The sequence below is a fragment of the Adiantum capillus-veneris genome, chromosome 30 (assembly GCF_014529385.1).
Source record: "Adiantum capillus-veneris isolate H3 chromosome 30, ASM1452938v2, whole genome shotgun sequence".
NCBI lineage: Eukaryota > Viridiplantae > Streptophyta > Polypodiopsida > Polypodiales > Pteridaceae > Adiantum > Adiantum capillus-veneris.
This window is the reverse complement of record NC_140960.1, coordinates 34,084,671-34,092,424: the sequence shown is the minus strand read 5'-3', so window position 1 is coordinate 34,092,424 and position 7,754 is coordinate 34,084,671. Positions and strand designations below refer to the sequence as shown.

At 42.7% G+C, this 7,754-nt stretch overlaps 1 long non-coding RNA gene across 1 annotated transcript in view; it reads left to right on the top strand.

The window, feature by feature from the left end:
* Window positions 1-397: 397 nt before the first annotated feature.
* LOC147417777 (uncharacterized) overlaps window positions 398-7,754 on the top strand; it is an 84,681-nt gene continuing 77,324 nt past the window's right edge. The window contains exons 1-2 of the long non-coding RNA XR_015187282.1: window positions 398-553; window positions 664-749. This is a non-coding gene — a long non-coding RNA (uncharacterized LOC147417777). The remainder of the gene's footprint in view (window positions 554-663; window positions 750-7,754) is intronic.

Below are 7,754 nucleotides of genomic sequence, written 5' to 3'. Positions count from 1 at the left end.
AGAAGAAAGGCAAAACACACTCGACATCCACCTTCAAAAATGCGAGTTGAAGTTTTGTGCTACCAACCATTCCATGGAAATTTTCTTCTTGGAATACTTTTTATTTGCAAGAATTTAGCACGTATACTAGAAAAAAACATTCAATAGTAGACAACCTCGCTTGGATATAATATCAACTGTAATCATCCCTATAATTTCTATTAATTAATGCACTTGACTTTGTCTCCTCACATAGACATTATAGCATTTTTCAAATGTATATCCCTTGCACGGAATGTGTCCTTGTCAAATTAGTCATGCTCTTGCTCCCTTCAATGCTAATTACTAAATATCAATTTGCATATGTCCTGTTATATTCTATAGATGTTATATAGCAAGGCCCACCAAGCAATACTAGTTGGGAACTAGGTAGCCAAAGGTTTGGCTGCAAGTAAAGTTATTGCACGCCTGTGAAATAACTCGATACGTGAGCCTCATGATGGGCCTGCATGCAGGCATTTCTTTGGTCGACCATGGCGAAAGCTCTTGAGCAGGCACGCACACATGCACATACGTATGCTTCAACACATTCTCTCTCTCTCTCTCTCTCCCTCTCTCTCTCTGTGCGAGAGTTCGCCGTCAAGAGTTCATGTTAAATCTTAGTTTTAATGTTACTCCATTCAGGTAGCCGCAGTCATAAATCAGACCACTGAAGCTAAGGCGTAGCAGTCGATTATCTTGGACACTCAACAACTCATACAAGCATGAAGGTGAGGATCTCCTTCCTCACTCAGAATTGGCTGCAGTGCCCAATCGAGTCTCTCTCTCTCTCTCTCTCTCATATGTGTTGTTTCTTAATGAGGGTTTTCTTCACATGCTGTTTACGTCTGATAAATCAATTTTTCTAAATAAAGTAGTTCATGCAACACAGAAATCTTCAAAGAAACTTATGGGAAAACCCTGAAGTATGGTCTGGTTATGTTCGCTTTCAGCACATGTGATGCTACAATCGTTCATAAACTTCTTTCCATAGAAGAAGGATAAGCTACCCACTAATTGCCTTTCTAAGATTTAGAATTATTTGTTAAAAGGCGTTGAAGATAGTGATACTTATAAGCTTGAATTTGTAATGGAAGTAGTAGATGTTACTGTTATAAGCCAACAATCGGACCACTGAAGCTAATAAGGCGCAGCAGTCGATTATCTTGGACACTTTGAAGGTGAGGATCTCCTTCCTCACTCAGAATTGGCTGCCGTGCGCAATCTAGTCTCTCTCTCTCTCTCTCTCTCTCTCTCTCTCTCTCAAATAACAGTTCTTGAGTTCAACTCTTGTCGGATAGATCTTTGAGGTCTCTTGGGATAGTTTCCTACGATGTTAAAATCCTCTCTTTCTTCTTCTCTCTCTCTCTCTCTCTCTCTCTCACTCATATATGTTGTTTCTAAATGAGGGTTTTCTTCACATGCTCTTTACGTCTGATAAATCAAATTTTCTCTTTTATCGATAATAGAAATTGACCTTCAAACTTGAAATAAGCAGCTCATATAACCCAAAAATCCTAAAACAAACTTACGGGAAAACCTTGAAATAAAGTCTGGTTATCTCTTTCGTTTTTCTTGCAATCAGTGCTCTCTTCCAGCACATGTGATGGTGCCATTGTTCATGAACCTAGTTCCATAGAAGAAGGATAAGCTAGCCACTAATTGCCTTCCTAAGAGAGAGGTATTATTTGTCAAAAGGCGTTGAAGGGTAGGGAAAGGTCATTGGCTGACCTTTCCCTGTAATCCAGACGACTCATGGTGACCGACGGACGTGGATTGCAGGGAAAGGTCAACCAATAACCTTGGGCAGCCAATGACCTTTCCCAACCGTCAAGAGTTGGGGAGAGGAGGGCCAATCACCATGCTTGAATCGTACACAAGGTCACAAGCAGGGGCTATTACAATAGACTGCACACGAGTTGACGACAGACTGCACACACGTTGGTGATAGCTGCAAGGCCAACCACTTCTTGACGTGCCAATCACAGCAAGCAATCTGTAAATCATATTGCTGATGTGCTGGTTGCTCAGCTCATTCCCGTAGCTGACTTGGCATCATTTAAGTGGAGGTTGCAATAGTCTGTTTTGATTGCTGATGTGCCGGATATCAACTCGCTGCAGCGGCAGATTCTGCTCAAGAATGCCAGCGCCTTGGATGGCTGAGATCTCCTGCTCTTTGTAAGAATCACAAGTTACAGTGGATAATGATGACTCGCATTCATAATAATGGACAATTACTTTCTTTCAAGAAGGGGGGGTGTCACAAATTGCTAACATGTCAAGCCTTGAAGAATGGAGCCAACTTGCAGATGCCGGCCGAGGGGCCTAAACCCTAAGAAGAACAAGCAACAGAAGAAGAAGTCCTACCAACTTATGGGACTCCGTCTGCGGGGCCCCAAGTGACATAAAGAATTAAAATAAAGCAGGACCTGCAGTTGATAACGTTTCCCGAAATCACGCGGACAGTGCTGACGTGGCAGGCTGTACGGATTTCCGCGTTTTACGTTGGCAGTTGTACGGAATTCCATGATTTACGCTGACAGCTTTTTGGCATTGCTTTTGGACCAGAAGCTTTTGAGTTTGAAGGCTTTTCATGTAAATTGCTTTTGGGGCCTAGGGCTTTTAAATATGAGGCCATGGGCTCATTCTCAGGCATGCTTCCTGGAGAAGGTGCAGAGTCTGGAGTACCGGCTTGTACCGTGTTGATGCAATATAAAGAAATACCGAAAGGGGCGCCAAGGTTTGGGGCCAATACTCTCTGGGATGGAATTTCGCCACTTCGTGTCGCTTGTCGTCTCTCTCTCAGTTCAATTGTTATTGAAGTGCTAAAAGTCTGTTCAGTCTGTTCTTTTCTATTGGCACGTGGTGTCCGTCTTGTGACAATTTTTACTTGAAATCACGTGATAATATTATACAAGAGAAAGGATGCAATGAATTATATTACAACAAGAGAGAGTTTGTACAATGGAATTCCATTTATAGATGGAGTGATACATGCAAGTATTGGAGGTGGCAGATGCTAATGCATCCACATAGGTAGCTAGATGTAATGTATATGAGGAGCTTTAGGATAAGTGTCTGCTCCATGTGGCATGAAAATAAAGTGCTAGGTGTAGGAATGCTTCCCATAGTGATGTGAGGAGCTTGGACTGGGCATGGTTCACATGAGTGAGGTTAGGGTTATCCTAACAATCGCCCCCTTAAGCCTATTTTCATCCTAGATGTGCCCAAGATACATTATGCCTAGATCTCAACGGATGCAATAGGTCATGGTCCATACAAGGCACTCTAGATAATACATGGGTTCACAATTTGATAGCATCATAGCATGGTTCAAAATGGATACATCATGCTATGGTTCATTTTGGATACATCATGAAGTGGCTTAGAGGGTATTTGCAAACCTTTACAGTACATCAGCAATGAAAAGGGCTTGTGATGGCTCCTCTTTTCCTTCTCCATCATTGCTGAGGTTGACGTTGCCTTTATCCCTGTTTTAAGTTTTCTTGAAACATCTTGAGGGTGTATGACCAAGCTTTTCGCATAGGGTGCATGCTTTGACCTTGAAACAATCACTTGATTTGTGATTGCGCTTGCCACAATGCTTGCACTTAGCCTTCTGCATAACGTAAGCTCCGTTTGACGTAGAGTTGTCGTTAGAGTGCTTCTTTTCTTCATCCTGAAGTGAATTGACCACATCTTCAAACCTAGGTACAGGTTCCTTTTCTTTAATTACTGTGACTATGTGATCATACTCGAGCGGAAGTGATTTGAGCAAGACTGCAATTTTGTCCTCATCATCCACTTTAGCATCTAAAGATGCCAACTGAGTGCAAATGGATTGAAGCCTATTGATAAGGCTAGCTAAATCTTCATTAACATCCATCACGAGTCCGTAAAGCTGCATTTTTAGGCTAATTTTGGAGTGTTTAGTCTTTGCACCAAACATTTGTGCCAAGGTTTCCCATGCTTCCAATGAAGTGTCGCATTCATCTATGTAATGAACATAATTATCATCTAATGCGGTGATAATAATACCTAGGGCTTGTTCGTCTTTTGACACAAATTGTGCATATGTGCCTCGTGTCATAGTGCTCTCCCCTTCCCCAATTGGCTTTACAACAGCCCATAGGTTCTTTTTCATTAAATATCCCTTGATTTTGACTTACCAGGTGTGAAAGTTCTTGCCATTGAACTTATCCAGATTATCATCTAATGCAGTGATAATAACACCTAGGGCTTGTTCGTCTTTTGACACAAATTGTGCATGTGTGCCTCGTGTCATATTGCTCTCCCCTTTCCCAATTGGCTTACAACAGCCCATAGGTTCTTTTTCATTAAATATCCCTCGATTTTGACTTGCCAGGTGTGAAAGTTCTGGCCATTGAACTTGTCTAGATTCTTGGTGCTCTTTGTGCGGAGCGGTCTTACTTGAGAGACTCTCTCAAGCAGTGTTTATACTCCTTAAATACAAGAATTTATAAGTTGAGAACTTTGTTTACCTGTTTTTTTTTTTGAGCATAAGCTTGATATGCCTTGTTGATGTCGTTCGCCGCAACTTTCTCTACCGACAGTGAAAATCTTTGTCGTCGTGAATTTACCTTCTCGCCAAAAATCTCGATATTACTCCCGTGTAATCCTCAGTGTGTGCGACTTAGAATTGCCAGGTTGATTTATTGAATCGGAGTTGCTTTGCATCACTCTTTTATTACTAGTGCAAGAATCAAAGGCGATAAAGCAAGTTGATCCGACAATTGAAGTGTTGCCTGAAAGTTGAGACAAAAAATCAACTTGAAAAGAACAAAAAATTGAATACTGTTGGGACAACGTTGTGCTGCAAGTCGCAAGTGTGTAAGGAGTTGCGTCTGTAGATGATGACCGAGCTCAGTTGGAAAACACTACAGGTAGCGAGGGGTAATGGGCGGTTTGTAGGTGGGCTTGCAGCTAGTAGGCAAACGGCGAGACCGGACGAGCAGGATTATCGAGCATCTTGAGAGGTGGGCAGGGGCCGCAAGCATTGGCAGTGGTTCAAACACTCATGGGCTTGTGCATAATCTGACACAAGAAGAGGCCTTCGATTGCAATGGGCTCGCTTAAGCGAGGCTCTATGGTGAACTTGGGGCTACAGATGAGACAACAAGCTGGGAGCTCGCTGACTTGATGGCAAGCCAATGCGAGGTATGCAAATTGTTGAAGGCAGTTGCATCCGACACTCAATCTGATGCTTTGTGGGCATTTATTCTCTTCGCTTGCCTCAGCCACACCCTCTCGAACAGAAGCACACAGAATGTGACTAGAGAGAAATTGGACATTGATGGTGAGGTTTTAAAGCTTCGGCTTATCAAAGGAACTCATGAGCTGGAAGGCTATACGATCACCAATGTCTCCTTTTCTCATTAAATGAAGAGCAACAAAGCTCTAACACTTGTCCGAAAACCTCACTTCTCTGTGCCACTTAGCATGAGCTGAGTGAGGCACTAATTCTCTCAATAAAAAGAAATACAAACACAAAATAAAATAGCATTTACAATAGGATGTTTTAATAACTAAAAAATAAGCGAACCTTACATTCTGCTCTGATACCACTTGTAAGGATCACAAGTTACGGTGGATAATGATGATTCGCATTCATAATAATGGACGATTAAATCCAAGCTAAGTTTCCACTTGAAATTACGTGATAATATTATACAAGAGAAAGGATGCAATGGATTATATTACAACAAGAGATCGACTTTGTACAGTGGAACTCCATTTATAGATGGAGTGATACATGCAAGTATTGGAGGTGGCAGATGTTGATGCATCCACATAGGTAGCTAGGTGTAATGTGTATGAGGAGCTTTAGGACAAGTGTTTGCTCCATGTGGCATGAAAATGAAGTGCTAGGTGTAGGAATGCTTCCCATAGTGATGTGATGTAAAGGTGGAGCGGAAGTGAATGTTGAACTTTGCTCAAGATGAGTGCTCCGAATTGTGCTCAAGGCTCTTTTTACTTACGGAAGGGAGAGCCTTCCATTCCTTTAGTGAGAGAGTGCAAATGATCACAAACAAAGTGGCGAACACTGTGAATGAAGGTGCATGAGACTGAGAGATAGAGAGACGAATACGACACCAGAATGCTGTCAAAACCCCCCTCCGAAGGCCCCACTCCTATGGCGAGAGCGGTCTACTATTGATTGCACAAACTCTACAATGCTTTGGACTTGCTGACGATGTCGACCACGATGAGGACGACGACGAAACGGGCTGAAATCTGCAAATCTGTATTTGTTAAATTCTAACTCTATGTCGGTGACGATGTCGATGGCGATGATGCGACGACGACGCGCTGAAAATACAGATGCTGAAATCTGCGTTTTCCGGGCTGGATCTGCAACTGTGCTGGATCTGACCGCGTGGCGAGGATCTGTTGCGGGAAGGTGAGATGTGCGAGGTCTGGGGGTTCTGCTGCGGAGTATTGATGCTGAAAACTGAAAACGCAAGTGCTATCTGTGGATCTTGTGGCGGAGAATCTGCAAAACGCTAAGGGGTCATGCTGATGCAAAAACACTAGGGCTGAAAATTGTCTTGCTGTGGAAATCTACTACCGCTAGCGCTGATCTGTTGTTCTGCAATTGTCGGGGCTGATCTGCTATGCAAAATGCCGAGGCTGGTCTGTCATGCAAAAACGCTAGGCCTTGTTGTTGATGCAGAAAACGCTAGGGTCTCTTGTGGGGGTGCTGCTAAGAAGGTGCCTGTTGAACGTGAAGTTCCTGCTTGCCTCTTCTGCCAGATTTGCTAGTGCTAGGTTTTCTTATATACTTGCTAATTTGCCCTACCGAGTTCCCAACAAAAGTCACTTAAAAATAATAAGTGAAAAATGTCAAAAATAGGGAAAATAGGTCTATGCATTTAAAAATGCTCTTGATGGGTTTTGACTGAAATTTGATGATCATGCTGTGTGCAACCAAAGGATATGCATCTAACCTAAGCGTCTGGATATGCATGGTTTGCGAACAGACTCACAAAAGTGCCAGAACACTTCCTAATCTAGGCCGACTGAACTGAATTGAACCCTTGCCATGAAGTAGCTTGTCCACGTACACATAGGGTTAGATGTGCACGTGACATCCCCTCCTTTTCAAAGTGAGGTATTGGTACCGAACTGTATGGCGTCGAGGGAGATCACCAATAGTGTCTGGAATCCTGGAAAGGACTCTTCGCCGGCCCACTCTGATGTGTGGGTCATGCGATACTTGAATTTCATAAAGGTCTGCAACACTTGCTTTTTTGGGCCGCGCCGAAAGCGACATAAAGTCATATGTGGCTCCTTCAATGCTTCAACTTCGTCGATAGTCATGCATCTACCTTCTTCAAGAATCTCCGAGGATGAAAGTTCCTGAAACCACTTCCAACATAAAAACATGAACATACCCATTCCATGTAAAGTGACTGGAAAAAGACTATCCTTAGATAAAACTGTGCATGCAGAACAAAGTGACGGAGTGCCAAACCGTCCATCAAACACACGCAAAAAATTGGGATTGAATCTTGACTTTTTGACCTAAATTAATCAACTGTGGCAAATCACAATGGAAATGCCTATGCTTGATGCTCAATCCTTCTTGTGCTCTTTCTGATACTGTGTCATGCCAAGGAAGAGACATGAAATAAGAATTCCTTGAATCCAAACATTTCATCTTTTCATGAATAATCCGCATACATCTGTGCTCATTCATGAGTGACTCGTGCTCA